The sequence below is a fragment of the Elgaria multicarinata genome, chromosome 3, assembly GCF_023053635.1.
Source record: "Elgaria multicarinata webbii isolate HBS135686 ecotype San Diego chromosome 3, rElgMul1.1.pri, whole genome shotgun sequence".
NCBI lineage: Eukaryota > Metazoa > Chordata > Lepidosauria > Squamata > Anguidae > Elgaria > Elgaria multicarinata.
Window position 1 is genome coordinate 174456211 of NC_086173.1, and position 17974 is coordinate 174474184.

Below are 17974 nucleotides of genomic sequence, written 5' to 3' on the forward strand. Positions count from 1 at the left end.
CCCTCGAGTAAAGTGACGACATGATGTCTGACTGGAGTGAAGAGCCATCTGTAAATTGTTTTAATTGTTAACTCTTTCCAAATTAGCAGAGATAGTCTTAAAAGTGTAAAGGAAGTCAGGGTCCACCTGACAACCCTGCAGAGTAGGCTCCTGGACTAAATGTCCTGAACTCCCAAGGAACCCACCTCCCTGCCTTGTCCACAGCTAGGACGAGCCAGATGTTCACTGGAATAAACCACAGGCACACGTTTAGGGACCAAAGAGACTTTATTGCAATCACTAAAGCTAACACGTAAGGCCTTGGTTGTTAGGGTGACCATATTTGGGAAACCAAAAAAGAGGACACCTAGTGTGTGTGTGGGGAAGCAGCTTTCTGAGTCCTGCAGAAAGTACGTGATTCCCCCGCCACCTCAAAGAACCCGATTGGAGTGGAGGAGGGGAAAGGATTTCATTCTGCACCACCACCATCCACTCCAATTGGGGCCTTTTCTATAATGTCCACGAATGACCCACTTTCCCCTTTAAGACCTCAACTGGAGCTCAGGGTGGGGGAATGATGTGCCTCAAGAAAGCATATCATTCCCTCCTGCAATGCTAATGGCAGCCTTAAAGGGGAAGGTGTGTCATTCCAGGACATTATTGAAAATTATAGAAAATCCCCCCTGACACCATGGAAAGAACAAAAACCAGGACAAATCCGGGGAAATCCTGACAGTTGGTCACCCTATTGGTTGTAAAACAGCCCCTTGAAAGAATAGGAAGGGGAAGAATAAAGGAAAGAAGGTGAGAAAAACCTCCAATACTTAGCCATTACCCCAAGAAGCATTCATACGACCCCACACCCAGCCGAAATCTGGCTGGCCTTCTCCAGAATACCCACACACGTTAAAACATAAAAAACCTTTCTAACTCCGGGCTACCTCCGTGGTCGCCACGGACCTGACCTTCCCACTTGACATATGCACGCACCACCAAGGAAGATGAAAGAGCTTCATCATAAAGCTTTTTTTATCTTTTTGGGACCCCTGGACCCATGACCTAAGTAAACCAACCAGTGCCCTTCTTGGGCTATAGCCCACCCCCTTCCCATAGGGGCCAAGCCACCTCTTTTTCCTACAGCTGAATCCTGTTACATGGGGCAGCCTTTGAAGACGGTTCGGGAGCTGCAGCTTGTGCAAAATGCAGCAGCCAGATTGATAACTGGAACAAGGAGGTTCGAACACATAACACCAATTCTGGCCCGCTTGCGTTGGCTGCCTATACATTTCCGAGCCCAATTCAAGGTGCTGGTTTTAACCTATAAAGCCTTACATGGCTTTGATGGCCAGAACAGAGCCATCTTTGCTTAAAGAGCAGAACCCTCTTGGCCTTATTGTATATGTATCTTTGCTGTAAATGCTTTGCCTTTCAGGAGGGGTGAAGGGTTGTTGTTGTTGTTGTTGTTGTTTTGAGGTTCGTTTGGAGTTCATCTTGAGATGCACTTATCTGCACCAAAGGAATGCTACCCTATTTCTTCGATTCTAAGACACACTTTTTTCCCCATATAAACATCCCTAAAAATGGGGTGCGTCTTAGAATCGCGGGCGTGTCTTAGGGTTTTTTTTCCTGTTGGTGGTACTGAAATTAGTGTGCGTCTTACAATCGATGGCGTCTTACAATCGAAGGAATATGGTATGTAGCCTGGTACGTTATCTGGAGCTGCTAACAAGTGGGCATTCCAGTGTTGTATTATCAGGGACCGTGTCATAGCAGTTAATCAATCCAATTAGTAATGTGCGCCTAGCTCAAACGGACTCCAGCCTGCCTCTCACCTAGGGCATATGGCTTCACTCAAGATGGGGCATCATCACGTAGTTAGAAATGTCAGTTCAGAATGTCTTTGTCTACTAATGGTATATACTGGGAGAGCTTGTATGCTCTAGGTGTGACTCCTCTCAGCACGAGCTAAGAGAGAGCTCACCCGGTCAGCTGAATTGTATTATTCAAATAAAACAGTGTTGGATTGGTCTGAAGTTTCTGTGCCTCTTAGTGGGACAATTGGTCCGTCCTCCTAGGGGAACAACCCCGGGTTTTGGGCAACAGCCTGGGACCACAATACCTGATGGAACGCCTCTCCCGACATGAACCTACCCATACACTGCTCTCAACATCTAAGGTCCTCCTCCGAGTGCCTACTCCGAGGGAAGCTCAGAGGATGGCAACAAGGGAGAGGGCCTTCTCAGTGGTTGCCCCCCGACTGTGGAATGATCTCCCCGATGAGGCTCGCCTGGCGCCAACATTGTTATCTTTTCGGCATCAGGTCAAGACTTTTCTCTTCTCCCAGGCATTTAACACCATTTAACACCATTTAACAACACTAAGTTTGTTTTTTAACAGAACCCCAGAACTGTTGTTTTTAAATGGATACTGTTGGTTTTATATTGTTGTTTTTATGTTTTTAAATTTTGTATACTTTTAATGTTTACTGTTTTAAATTTTGAAACCGCCCAGAGAGCTTTGGCTATGGGGTGGTATATAAATGTAACAAATAAGTAAATAAATATAGTTAGTGTGTCCAGTGCCCTGATAATCTCCAGGTGCCAGTGGAAGTTGGACTGGCTCGAGACAGAAATGACCTTGGCTGGCAGCCACCAAAGCCTGGCACAACCAGTTCGAACAATAGACCTTAGATCATTGGCGTGTGGACAACAGGTTCAAAGGGTTCAGTTGAACACCCTAATCCGCCGCAGCCATGTTGAAGTAGCAGGGCCGGTGCAAGCTGTAGGAAACAGCAACAAATTCAGCTGCTCCCCACTCCGCTCCTCCTCCGGAAGGTTTTTTTCACTGGTGCAGCAGCTGCATCCCCACCCCAGCTTGCTTGCTCGCTTGCTCACTCAGTCACTCAGTCACTCAGTCACTCACTCAGCCACTCCCTGCTCCCAGCTGCTCTGCCTGACCTCTCATGACAGTTGCTGGACAAGGTGGGAGCAGCAACCACGCTGGGGCCAGGAAGCAGCACGTGGTGGAGCCGAGGAGGGGGATGTTTCTGGAAGTAGTAAGATTGCCCTCCCCCCTTCGGAGCTGCTGCCCTCCTCTCTCTCCTCATCAGCCCTGCAGGTACTGTAAGGTTTGGGAGACAGACACACAGAGAGAGAGAGAGAGAGAAGCTGCATGTTTACGTGCCTCCTCTCTTCATCGCTGCCCCACCGCCCACCCCAGTCTGGACTCCAGCAAGAGAAAAGAAAGGGGGAAGGGGGGAGAACCACAATGCCCCCTAGGACCTCCTGGCTAAGGAGGGTTCATTCAGCAGCACCTTTTCCAGAATGCTTGCTAAAACTATTCCTATCTGCCCTTGCTTATTTTAGGGTGCCCAACCCCCTTTTTTCAAGCCGTTCTTTTGGTAAACATGGTATGTGTGTATCTTGTGTCACTTTAAAGCAGAGCTGCAGCACAATCCTATGTACGTCTACTCAGAAGTAAGCCCCACTGAGATCAATCAAACTTACTCTGAGGTAAATGTGCATTGGATGCAGCCTGAAAACGAAGAGAGGATGAAGAAAAGACAGGAGAAAATGAACTGTAGAAATAGAATAGCAAAGTAACTGTGGGATATTTAACCATATTTAAAGACAATAAGTACAGTAAAATTAGTGCTCCTCTACTTCAGTCCCAATCAAATAATTACAACAGTGCAGTACGGATTATTTGTTAATTAAAAAAAATACAGTTTACTTCAGTTTTTGTTTATTTCGTTTGTTTGATGAATGAAAAAAAAAAGTCCTTTATTACTGTATATTCAATCAATGTTTACCTTTTAAAAAAAATTCCTGGCCGAACCACCTAATGAAATGTGCTGCGCACGCCTATGCCATAGATCCTACCTAGGGGCACCTCTTACACCCTCATAGCAACAGCAGGTTAAAGGTACAGGTTTGCACCCCTATCCTTCACAAAAAGGTAGTTTGGTCCAAAGTTTGTTCCAACTTCCGTTGTCTATTTGTCACTGCAGATCAGTTTCCCAGACTGTCTTTAAACTTTGAGTGTCACCTGTTGTTGCTTCCAAAAGTATGTTATAAATGATAGATAACAGTCCTTTCATGTTGCCTGTGGTTTGAAGAACAAACGGGCCTTTTTTGAGCTCTGTGATGGGCGCGCACGAGGGGGACACTTCTGTGTATAATTATTTTTATTATTTCAACACAACCAACTTACAAACACACAATACAAAAGAAAGAGGAAAAAAGTATAGAAAGATTAAAAAAACGCAAAACACATAAAAAACATACAAAGTTAAGTTGGACTTCCGATTTTCTCCACAGCAAAATTAATTGACCATAACTTCTCTTACTCTATAATTACAATAATCAAAATTCCCCTCTTTCTTTTATCTTAAAGTTTTCTTCTTAATCGTTGAATCCACAGATAAACTTTTTTCTAGTCCCTGCAAAAAGTCTATTAGAGGTTTCCATTCAGTTAAAAACAGAGATGTTGATTTTCCTCTAATTATTAACGTAAGTTTTGCCGTCTCTGCCCAGAGAGCTTGTGAACCGCCCAGAGAGCTCCGGCTATTGGGCGGTACAGAAATGAAATGAAATAAATAAATAAATAAATAAATAAATAAATCTCTGCCAACTCCACCATCTTCAATAGCTATTCATCCGTTGTAGTGGGATTGGACTCGATGGCCTTATAGGCCCCTTCCAACTCTACTATTCTATGATTCTATGATTCTAGGCAATATTGAGACTTTCAATTTTTGTGCATATAATAATCTTGCTGCCTTTGTCATATATAAGAATAAAATCCCATAGTTCCCTCTTCATCTGATCATCCATTAAGCCCAAAAGGAAATATTCTGGCTTTATACATTTGTTTTCATCATGAGATGCTCCTTTGTATTCAGATCTGGCCTCAATATGATAACGTAGCACTTGGGAAGGAAGATGCAGCCCAGGAGCCCAGCACTGGAGCCCAAGATGGAGAAGACCTGCACGGCCACCATGTATTTCCCCTTGGTGCTCAGGTAAGCAGGCACAAAGGACACCCAGACGCTGCAGAAGACCAGCATGCTGAAGGTGATCAGCTTGGCTTCGTTGAAGGACCCAGGCAGCTTCCTGGCAAGGAAGGCCACCATGAAGCAGATGGCAGCCAGGAAGCCCATGTAGCCAAGGGCAGCATAGAACATGGAGACAGACCCTTCATTGCATTGCAGGATGATCTCTCCAGGCTGGGAGTGCATGTCAGAGTCAGGGAATGGGGGAGAGATTCCCAACCAGATGGTGCAGATGACAACCTGGACACTGGAACAGGCAATGACAATGGAGTTGGCAAAATTCTTCCCCAGCCATCTCCTCACCCTGTTCCCTGGCTTTGTGGCCAGGAAGGCCAGCACCACAGTGATCGTTTTGGCCAAGAGAGAAGAGACGGCAACTGAGAAGATGATGCCAAAGGTTGTTTGTCGGAAGAGGCAGGTGGCTTTCCTTGGCCGGCCGATGAAAAGGAAGGAGGACAAGAAGGAAAGCAGGTGGGAGATGAGAAGAACATAGGAGAGGTCCCGGTTGTTGGCTTTGACTACTGGAGTTTGTAGGAATTTAATGAAGATTCCTAGTATGAACCCTGTTGTTAAGGACAAGAGTAGGGTGAAGGAAGCCAGGATGATCCCCAAAGGACTTTCATAGGACAGGAAAGTTGTAACCTTGAGGATACACTCAACTCGATCCTTGTTTGGCTGCTGATCATCCGGACACTTGATGCAGTGGTCTGCATCTGGAAAAAGACAAACCAAGAGTATCATCTCTAGTATGCATCCATTAGAAGTCTCTGTTCATTTTTATTCCATCAAATATATTTTTGGACAGATGTAGCAAGAGTGGGAAGACAGAGTGTCCAAGATGCTGAAGAATCTCTTGTGGGGCACAGAGGTTACGATTGGCCTGGACAGACCAGGGGAGTGAATTGGTAGAAGATATCATTAATGCTTTGTTGAAATTGTGGTAGGGTGGCAGGTAAGATGGGGCCATATCGTTTAAGAGGGCATGGTTCAGAAGCAACATTCATAGAATCATAGAATAGTAGAGTTGGAAGGGGCCTACAAGGCCATTGAGTCCAACCCCCTGCTCATTTGCAGGAATCCCTAAAGCATCCCTGACAGAGGGTTGTCCAGCTGCCTCTTGAGGCCTCTAGTGTAGGAGAGCCCACCACCTCCCTAGGTCACTGGTTCCATTGTTGTAGTGCTCTGACAGTGAGGAAGTTTATTATTCATTCATTATTAAGCTGGAGTGCTCCAAGGCGTGTAGTAAATACAGGACTATCCCATTTTATCCTGGCAAAAACTCTGTGAGATGGTTTGGGTGAGAAATAGTTACTGGCCTAAAGTCATCCTGTCCCAATCTCCTTGGTGAGAAGGGGCTCAGTACTGAGGTCTCCCCAGTCCAAGACCTACACTGGAAATTCTTCTTCATCCCTCGGAAGGGGCATCATCTCATGAAGTGAAAATTCCTGGCCAGTATGAGGAATTCTGCATAAATTTAACACACCTTATCCTGCCTCACTAGTTTCGGAGGAGGGCAACCAGGATGATCAGGGGTCTGGAAACAAAGCCCCATGAAGAGAGACTGAAAGAACTGGGCATGTTTAGCCTGGAGAAGAGAAGATTGAGGGGAGACATGAGAGCACTCTTCAAATACTTAAAAGGTTGTCACACAGAGGAGGGCTAGGATCTCTTCTTGATCCTCCCAGAGTGCAGGACACGGAATAACGGGCTCAAGTTAAAGGAAGCCAGATTCCGGCTGGACATCAGGAAAAACTTCCTGACTGTTAGAGCAGTATGACGATGGAACCAGTGACCTAGGGAGGTTGTGAGCTCTCCCACACTAGAGGCCTTCAAGCTGGACAACCATCTGTCAGGGATGCTTTAGGGTGGATTCCTGCAATGAGCAGGGTGTTGGACTCAATGGCCTTGTAGGCCCCTTCCAACTCTGCTATTCTATGATTCTATGTTAACTTTTCAGAACTGGCTATTCCCCATATTTCCTCTTTCAGCCATTTAACATGGGCCCCTTTGAATCTTTCCAATGCTCAGCAATTTCTAGGCTCGTTGACATTTGCGAGATAGTTACAAGTTCTTTATGGATGAAGGATGAGTTTAAAACATTTGGCAGGGACAACAGAGCCAGACTTGGTTCTGGCAGAATTGTCTGACCAGTGGCATCCGAAATTGTCTTGAAGACAGTCTTCCAGAAGTATTTTAGAAGGTTGCAGTCCCACCACATGTGAAGAAAAAATCCCCTCTCCTCGCACCCTCTCCAACATAGCGGGGTGATAGAAGCCGATATGTTTGAAGAGTTGGATTGGCCTTATATGCCATTTTAGGATCGCCTTAAGGGCTGCCTCCTGGATACGGGACGATATGGTTCTAAGTGGGGATTTGTCTGACCGACATACCCAGCTAGAGGATGAAAAGTGGAGGCTTCCCACGTTCCTGTGTGCCTATCCCTCCCCTTGCTTTGTGAAACATGCCATGGATATTTCAACATAGACAAAACAAGGATGGAAGCCAAGTAAAACCTTCACATAAAATATCTCGCTGAATCTTTGCTCTCCACTCCGTGAGCTGGCCTTTTCCCCAAAGTCACCCACCTTCCTGGGTGGAGATGGTCCCTTCCGCACAGGGAGCACAGGCGTAGCAGCAAGCTGGCTTCCCTTCTTGAACCACCTTGACGTATCCTGGGCAACAGCTTTTCACACACCTGGAATAGGGCAGGGGCTAAGCACAAAGGCAAGGAACATCAAGGACAGCGTGTGAAGGCAAGTTTATTCACAGAAATAAAAGACAGCATTGGAAAGGTCCCAATCGAATTCTTCATCCACTTCCTCTATGTGCAGTTTTAGATTGTATTCTGCTGAGGTCAGGGACCTATCTTCTTGACCTATGCAGAGGGCTGCAGACACTGAGTTGCTGTATAAATGATTAAAGGTTTTAGCTACCGAGTATATGCTTGAAAGTAGAATCATAGAATAGCAGAGTTGGAAGGGGCCTACAAGGCCATCGAGTCCAACCCACTACTCAATGCAGGAATCCACCCTAAAACATCCCTGACAGATGGTTGTCCAGCTGCCTCTTGAAGGCCTCTAGTGTGGGAGAGCCCACAACCTCCCTAGGTCACTGGTTCCACTGCCGTACTGCTCTAACAGTCAGGAATTTTTTCCTGCTGTCCACCTGGAATCTGGCTTCCTGTAACTTGAGCCCATGATTCCATGTCCTGCACTCTGGGAGGATCGAGAAGAGATCCTTGGATGGATATCTGTACAGGTGAACCTCGAAAAAAACTCTGTCCTGATCTTGAAGTCATGCTGCTAGTTTGGAGTGACAGTATTGGATTTGATGAAGCCACCATCTAATCCATTCTGTGTTACTCCATCTCTTCATTTGAGATCTTCCTGCCCAAAGCATGCAGCATCACAGAGCAGCTGCACAGTTCTCTGGGGTTTCGTTGCTACAACCTCTGCCTGTATGCAGAAAGCCCCAGATTTGACTCCGGGCTTCCACCAGGGTAAGACTCCTGCCTTAAACCCAGGAGAGTTTCTGTTGCCAGACAGAGTTGCTAATATTGGGCTAGATGGACCAATGTTCCAACATAAGAACATGAGAAGTGCCATGCAGGATCAGACCAAGGGTCCATCTAGTCCACCACTCTGTAAACACAGCGGCCAACCAGCTGTCAACCAGGGACCGACAAAGCAGGACATGGTGCAACTGCACCCTCCCACCCATGTTCCCCAGCAACTGGGGCACACAGGCTTACAGCCTTGGACCCTGGAGGTAGCAAACAACCATCAGAGCTAGTAGCCATGGGTAGCCTTCTCCTCCAGGAATTTATCCAATTCCCCTTTAAAGCCATCCAAATGGGTGGCCATCACCACATCTTGTGGCAGTGAATTCCATAATTTAACTATGCGCTTTGTGAAACGTTCCTATGAATGACCTGAAATCTCAAGCACACTGGACAACCATCTGTCAAGTATGCTGTAGGTTGGATTCCTGCACTGAGCAGGGGGTTAGACTTGATGGCCTTGTAGGCCCCTTCCAGCTCTGCTTTTCTATGATTCTATGATCAAGAAAAGCTTCCTGACTGTTAGAGCAGTACGACAATGGAATCAGTGACCTAGGGAGGTTGTGGGCTCTCCCACACTAGAGGCCTTCAAGAAGCAGCTGGACAACCCTCTGTCAGGGATGCTTTAGGGTGGATTCCTGCATTGAGCAGGGGGTTGGACTCGATGGCCTTGGCCCTTCCAACTCTACTATTCTATGATTCAAATATGGAAAAGCAGTAACATGTTGGGCACCTTACGGTTACTAAAGCATAACAAATGATTTCGCCCACCTTGTTCAGCCGTTTGGGCCACGCCATGGCATCCTGTTGGATGGTGAACTTGAGGTCTCCGGATCCCAGTCTTTCTAAACTCCCAAATTTCATTCTAAGTACAGAAAAATTGGGAAACACGACCCAGTTCATGACATCAAGGTCAGTTGACAGCTGTCCGTTCGCATCCAAATGCACTCCGCCCATGATGGAAGTATTGTAATACTGGGGGTTTCTCAGGAAAGGGTGAAACTGGAATGGCAGAGAAAATACCAGCATTTAGTGAACAGGAAACCACACTAGATATCTCCATTCTACCTATTTCATGCTTGAATCTCCCCTGACTCAGCACTGATTCCAGAATCAAGTGGCTGCATGGGTGTTATTACATTCACAAAGGACCTTGTGTCATTTCTTAAATTCCGGGAGACTGTTAAATTGACGAATGTCTCCCGACAAGCCATTCCACAAACTGGGAGCAGCAAAAGAAAAGGTCCCCTGAGTAATGGTTGTAGGTCCCTATTATTAGAAATGAACAGACATCTAGTATAGGCTGCAGGACTAAACTAGGGCTGTGCACGGACACCCCCCCCCCATCTGCTCTGCACCCGATCTTCAAATTCCAGATCGGGCCAGCTCCGCTCCATGTCGATCCGCCTATGGGCCGCTCCGCTCCATTGCAGAGCTCCGGTTCCGAATCAGGGCTCCGCAGCAGCAGCAGTGGCACCAGGTAAGGCCCCCTCCCTCCTCCCCCCTTACCTGCTTCCGTTGTGGTCTGGTGGCTACTTCAACTGAGTCCAAGGACTCAAACAGGAAGACCAGGCTGCAGCTGCAGCCTGGTCTTCCGGTTTGAGCCTCAGCCTCAGGTGAAGCCACTGCCGGAAAGCAACAGACTCAGGTAAGACCCTGTCCCCTTACCTGGCTCAGCCACCGTCAACGCATGGACTGCGGTGGCGGCGCCGGCACCAGGAAAGGCCCCCTCCCTCCTCCCCCTTACATGCATCTGTCACGTTCTGGCAGCGGCTTCACCTGTGGCCGAGGCTCAAAGTGGAAGGGCAGCCCGCGGTTGCTGCCTGGTCTTCCAGTTTGAGCCTCAGCCTCAATTGAAGCTGCTACCGAACTGCGACAGAGGCAGGTAAGCCCCCTCCCTCTGCCCCCTTACCTGGCTCTGCCGCCGTTGCCACACAGACTACAGCCACGCCAGGTAAGCCCCGACTTACCTTATTTCGGAGCTCTGGATTGAGGCGAAGGATCCGCTTGGTCTCGATCCTCTTCGCTTCGATCCGCAGCCCCCCTAACCTGCTTTGTCTCCGCCTTTGTCGGAGGTGAATCAGGCCACCTCACTATTGCTTCTACGCTTCAATGCGAACTCCCACAGACAAAGAAGGGGCCAGGTGAATCGAAGCAAAGGTTATAGATTCTCCTGTACCTTTAACAGTTGTACTGAAAAGGAAATTTCATTAAATGTCATTTGTATATATGGGGAACCTGGTGAAATTTCCTCGTCATCACAACAGTTAAAGCTGCAGGTGCCCTGCCCTCTTTTAAATCTGGTCACTCTAGTATTGCTCCTGCAGCTTTCACTGTGGTGATGGAGAGGGAATTTCACCAGGTTCTCCATATATACAAATGACACCTGCAGAAATTCCCTTTTCTGTGCAACTGTTAAAGATATGGGAGCCCTGTCCTCCTTTTCATATGGTCACCCTAGTTCACTTGAGGTTTAAAGCAACATCACATTGATGGGAATCTACCCAGTTGTAACCTATGCAGTGCATTCCTATGCAGGTTTAAAAGGAAATAAGTCCAACTCAATTCATAGAATCATAGAATAGCAGAGTTGGAAGGGGCCTATGAGTTCTTGGAGTCCAACCCCCTGCTCAAGGCAGGAATCCACCCTAAAGCATCCCTGACAGATCGTTGTCCAGCTGCCTCTTGAAGGCCTCTAGTGTGGGAGAGCCCACAACCTCCCTAGGTCACTGGTTCTATTGTCGTATCGCTCTAACAGTCAGGAAGTTTTTCCTGATGTCCAGCTGGAATCTGGCTTCCTTTAACTTGAGCCCGTTATTCTGTGTCCTGCACTCTGGGGGGAGCGAGAAGAGATCCTGGCCCTCCTCTGTGTGACAACCTTTTAAGTATTTTATGAGTGCTCTCATGTCTCCCCTCAATCTTCTCTTCTCCAGGCTAAACATGCCCAGTTCTTTCAGTCTCTCTTCATAGGGCTTTGTTTCCAGACCCCTGATCATCCTGGTTGCCCTCCTCTGAACACGCTCCAGCTTGTCTGCGTCCTTCTTGAATTGTGAAGCCCAGAACTGGACGCAATACTCTAGATGAGGCCTAACCAGGGCCGAATAGAGCGGAACCAGGACCTCACGCGATTTGGAAGCTACACTTCTATTAACGCAGCCCAAAATAGCATTGGCCTTTCTTGCAGCCTAATACAGGAGGCATGAAGGGTCAGGCAGAGCCAGCAAGACTCCAGGGACTGACTCCAGCGGTGGAGCTTGGGGGTATGGGCCCCACGAAAACCAGAGGACTCGAGCCAATGTGGTCAGCTCAAGAGGGGCTGAGTCCTCTGAGGCTAAGGGGCTAAAAGAGGACCAGCACAAGCAATGACCCAAAGGATATTATAGAGCTGGAAAAAGTGCAGCAAAGGGCAACTCAAATGATGAAGGGGCTGGAACTTCTCCCCTACAAGGGAAGGTTACATCAACTGGGATTGTTTAGCTTGGAGAAGAGGAGGCTGAGGGGAGACATGATAGAGGTGTATAAGATTATGCATGGTGTGGAGAAGGTGGAGAGGGAGACATTTTTCTCCCTCTCTCAAAATGCTAGAACCCAATGGGGTCATCCCATGAAGCTGATGGGTGGGAGGTCCAGGACAAATAAAAGGAAGGACTTCTTCACACAGCGCAGAGTTTAACTATGGAACTTTCTACCCCAAGATGTAGTGATGGGCACCCATTTGGATGGCTTTAAAAGGGGGGTGGATAAATTCCTGGAGGGGAAGGCTATCCATGTCTACTAGCCCTGATGGTTGTGTGCTATCTCCAGTATCCGAGGCAGTAAGCCTGTGTGCACCAGTTGCTGGGGAACATGGGTGGGAGGGTGCTGTTGCACCATGTCCTGCTTGTTGGTCCCTGGCTGATGGCTGGTTGGCCCCTGTGTGAACAGAGTGCTGGACTAGATGGGTCCTTGGTCTGATCCAGCATGGCACATCTTATGTTCTTATGTTCTCCACAACTGCACATTTGACCTCCATATTACACTGGCATTTTCTCAGAGACTAATTCCAAGGCAGCCAAGGTGGAACTGTGCCATCCCTTCCCACGTTCAGCAGGGATCTCTGAGCTGGAAAAGGGCATACCTGCCATGGCTGTAGCTGTTGAACTGCATGTCTGCCTCCACCCTTCACCATGTTCCTTTTGGGTCTGGATGAATAAGCAGCGTCTAAGGCCCGGGCCAGACCTTGGACGGTGTTGTAAATGATGTAGTTGTCTAGATACAATATACTCTCCATGTCTTCTTGGGGCAGTGACGCCACTTTCTTATTCTCTGTGCATCTTGTCCAGCCTTTCACCGACAAGGCCTGCTTGGAATATGTACAATTAAAGGCTTTCTTCAGAAACTGTTCCATCGCAAAGTAAAAGGGTCGAAATTCACCATAGTTAGGCCTTTTATTTGTCGGGATGAAGAAGGAAAAAACACCATGGACGTGCTGGGAAAGTACATCATTAGTTTTCAACTCCACAGTGATGTCCCACAAAGCTGTTATGATCCAGACTTTCCCTGCAATGGGTTTTATATTCTCATCAATGAAGTTTTGTATAACGTTTATTCCATGTAAGAAGGAACTCATCTCAGCAGAATACACAAACACATTGACCTGTCCAGACTTGTGAAGTGAAGCATGCACGAGTAGAAATTGGTCTGTATTCAATCCTATGATGCTTTGCGTGAAAATAACACAAACACCATTACTGGTGAGTTCAGGCATCAAGGTCGTCATGAACTTCTCTCCATTGTCAGTGGCTGAAGCAACGAGCCCAACCATGGTCCATCTGAAATGCAGGAGAACTTTGACAATCCCTTGGTACTGGGTTGGGTCTTTGGGGACCGTTGGATACAAAAATGGAAATTGAACTTTATCATTCAGAAGATAAGAAATGAAAGTATAGGTGACCTGTCAAAGAAAGGAAGAGATTCATGCTTCATTTGATGTCAGATCAAAGCTCAAAAATATTTGTTCTCCAAAATCCTGTGTGCACCCCTCTCTGTCTACTTTTTAAGTAAAATCAGAGGAAGAGCCTGAAGCTGAAATCTTAAACACACGTACTAAGTAGTATGTCCTGTTGAACTGAGTTGGACTTATTTCCTTTTAAACCTGCATAGGAATGAACTGCAAAGATTATCTAAGCCTCACAACGAGGACGATCAGGGGTCTGGAAACAAAGCCCTATGAAGAGAGACTGAAAGAACTGGGCAGGTTTAGCCTGGAGAAGAGAAGACTGAGGGGAGACTTGATAGCACTCTTCAAATACTTAAAAGGTTGTCACACAGAGGAGGGCCAGGATCTCTTCTCGATCCTCCCAGAGTGCAGGACATGGAATAACGGGCTCAAGTTACAGGAAGCCAGATTCTGGCTGGACATCAGGAAAAACTTCCTGACTGTTAGAGCAGTATGACAATGGAACCAGTTACCTAAGGAGGTTGTTGGCTCTCCCACCTCAGAGGCCCTCAAGAGGCAGATGGACAACCATCTGTCAGGGATGCTTTAAGGTGGATTCCTGCACTGAGCAGGGTTTGGACACGATGGCCTTATAGGCCCCTTCCAATTCTACTATTCTATGATTCTATGAATTGAGTTGGACTTATTTCCTTTTAAACCTGCATAGGAATGCACTGCATAGGTTACAACTGGGTAGATTTCCATCAATGTGATGTTGCTTTAAACCTCAAGTGAACTAGGGTGACCATATGAAAAGGAGGACAGGGCTCCCATATCTTTAACAGTTGCATAGAAAAGGGAATTTCAGCAGGTGTCATTTGTATATATGGGGAACCTGGTGAAATTCCCTCTTCACCACAATAGTTAAAGCTGCAGGAGCTATACTAGAGTGACCAGATTTAAAAGAGGGCAGGGCTCCTGCAGCTTTAACTGTTGTGATAAAGAGGGAATTTCCCCAGGTTCCCCATATATACAAATGACAACTGCTGAAATTTCCTTTTCAATACAACTGTTAAAGATACAGGAGCCCTGTCCTCCTTTTCATAGGGTCACCCTAAGTGAACCCTTTCTCAAACCATGTGCAACACTCTTAAAAGCAATGTTTCCACACCCACTGCTCTCATTTCAAACTTTATGGGGAGATTTCAAAGTAGAATTGGTCTCAGGCTGCAAATGTCCCCAACCTCTCCACCCTCACCTGTGGGATTTTGTAGATGCCCAACATGCTTGAAATCTGGATGGAGATGTCAGAGACAGATCCTTCCAAAACAGCCAATGGATGATTCTTTCTTCCACAGATGTAATTTGGGACATTGGCTTGCCCAGTAGAGAGCAGGCCTAATAAGGCATCAGAAGTCATTTTTGAATTAAAATAGGTATCATGGATATTGTAGCCCAGGGTGGTGTTGGGTAAAAGCTGGGGATTCTCATTGATATCTTGGATGGCAAACAGGAAGGACAGGATCTCCCAGTACTTGGTGATTTGTTTCCTGCAAATATATACAATCGGAATGATGTATCTTTGGGAAGGGACGTCATCAAAAGCCTTTTGGACGTCCCAGTAAACCACGTCCACCGGATCCCCCCTGTCTACACGTCTATTGACATCATCAAAGAACTCTAAAACAGTGGTTCCCAATTAGCTAAGTACTGAGGACCCCTTGTTTTTCAAATGGCAAGCCATGGACCCCTTACTTTTGAAAAAAATTGTTATCTCTATGGTAGTTACCTGTGCGAAGCATTTTTTTGGAGAAAATAAGGGGTAGCCCCTAATAAGCAAAGGATTTTAGGTATACTAAAAAAAACACCATAAATTTTGTGATATTTGTGATATTATCATGCAAAAAATGACGATTTAGTTAGGAATATAAAGACGAATTTAATTTTACTAATGTCTAGTTTACAACTGAAAAAATTATGACATGTCTAGCAGCTATTAAACCTAAATGTGATGGGAGAAATCGTGCCTCTTTTTGTCCCGAACAATCCCTTCCACATCCCGTTCAATATTTCCTACTTTTAATCTCAAATCTGGATCAACATCAAGCCGATTGCTAGGCTTGTTCTTCATATAACAAAATGTCAAAAATGTTTGTTCACAAAGATCTGTGGAACAAAAGGGAACTAGATGTTTCAAAGCTTTTTCACCTAACTTCTCATAATCAGGAAAAAACGTCACCCAGAATTGGTCCAGTCTATATTCTTTGAAACATGATTTCAATGAACCATCACAAGTCACGTCAACAAGTGCATCTTGTTCTTCCGCAGAGAGAGTTGTTTGTGGTACATCACATTCAAAAGGATTCCTTCTCCATGAGTTTTCAGGATTAGGTGCAGGGAAGTAATCTCTGAAGCTAGTTGCAGGTGCTCAGTGATGTTATATTTTACTGCTGGTAGGAATTCATTGTCAGTGGACTCCAGAAATGAATGGTGAATATATGTGAATGGTGCCATGGACCCCCTGGGTGAGTTACGCAGACCCCCTGGGGTCCACGGACCCCCAATTGGGAACCAGTGCTCTAAAAGATTATTGAGACAGGACTTACTTTTGCAGAAGCCGTGTTGGTTCTCGTCCTTCTATATGCTTTCTAATTTTGTCTTTAATAATGCTATCAACCAATTTACCTGTAACAGATGTTAAACTAACCAGCCTGTAATTCAGTAACCTAGGCCATCATAAGAGACAGATGTGGGAAGCAATGGTCTGGCCTTTGGCTTTTTGGGAAATGAAGAATGACGTAGCCACAGGACTCCTGTATCGGTTCACAGTGCTTGCAAGAAATGTGGCTCTCTGTTTGTTCTGTACATTAAAGTTACAGCGGAAAGACCTATTATTCCCTCCTGTATTTTACTACGCTTTTCAAAGCCACACGACCAGTTGCAGCACATAAAACTTCAGGCTGCGCACTGGATTTACTTACTGCTGCTGCTTCCCCATCTAAATCCTCACCCAAAGGCAACACAGAAGAAGGCACCAGACAACGGAGAAGGTCCACTGGTCATCCAAAATGATAATTATGAAATCAGTAAAGAGTGAAATAGCAGTAACTCCGTCACCAATATAATGACTTGCCAGTCAAGAAGGCTGCTAGGAGGAGACGTGTTGAGAATGTCTGCATCTAAAAGAAGCGGATGTATTGCAGAGAGGACTCCACTAATGAGGAGATCTCCTGGCTTGTAATAACTCTGTGGGTCTGTTCTACTCCTTCTTAAAGTCAAGGGACATTTCGCCATGAGCATCCCAAAGGTTGCTTGGGGCGGCAGCAGCAGCAGCAAGACCAGGAACATTCTTGGAACAGCCTCCGCCTTGCTCCTCTCAACCAATTGGAAGAATAGTTAGAGGAAGGCAAAGCCCTCTTCCAAGACTGAGGCTTTCCTAGTACAGATGGAGCCTGGCCAGCCAAGGGAAGGGACGATAGCCTTCACACCCACGCTGTCCTCCACACCTGCCCTAAACCACCTCCCAAGCTCTCTGCGACACAGGAGATATTTATGCAACTGTCCTTTCAGAGCTACATGCTATCCATCCCCTCATGTTGACGTTGAATCTGTTGTTTACATCAAAGGCGGTGTCGGAGGAAAAATCTCTTGAGCTTTGTTGAGATGAAGAAGTAGAAATCAACACGGTTTTAATAATTATATAGGGAAGGAACCTCAACTCTGCCATATCTGGAATTCTCAATGCGAACTCATGCACAGCTGGAGAAAACACGTTTGTGGAAATTCCCCAAGCGTGACTCTCCATTCTGGCATGCAAAACTGAGGGAGAGAAATTCAGCTTGGCTACCCTTCCATGAAGAAGCACATTCTCAAGAGCCAGGATCAAGATTAGCTTTTAGGATATATGGTGTTATGAGTTTGAGGGGTCTCAACAGTTGGGAGTCAATGGGGCAGAGTGACAGCAAAGGTCCCTTAGTACACAACATAGGGCAACTTGACCCAACCTGGTGCCCTCCAGATGTGCTTCTGGAGCTGAGAGTGGTTGTCTTCGATGTGGTGTTGATTTCCCCTAAACCTGGGGTGAGCAATTTCTGGGGGCCTGAAATTCAGTAGTGAGATGGCAAATGTAACAAATTTCTCTTTGTTTTAAAGCTGCCTATTTAAACAGCCAATTTGAAGGGGGTGTCGCTGTCTCTGCCCCAATTTAGGGAACGGCGGTGGGGGGCAGTGGGATGGCACAGAAGACTGGGAGACCCACATGCAGCCTGTCCTAAACCAACTACTCTAAAAGAGTAGACTGACACACATATTGTTGACACAAAGGATGTCTCGATTTATTATTGTTTGTTGTAGTTTTGGAGGAGTATTCATAGAATCATAGAAATGTGGAGTTGGAAGAGACCATGAGGATCATATAGTCCAACCCGGTGAGATCACATTACACCAGTCCTTTTACAACTTCATT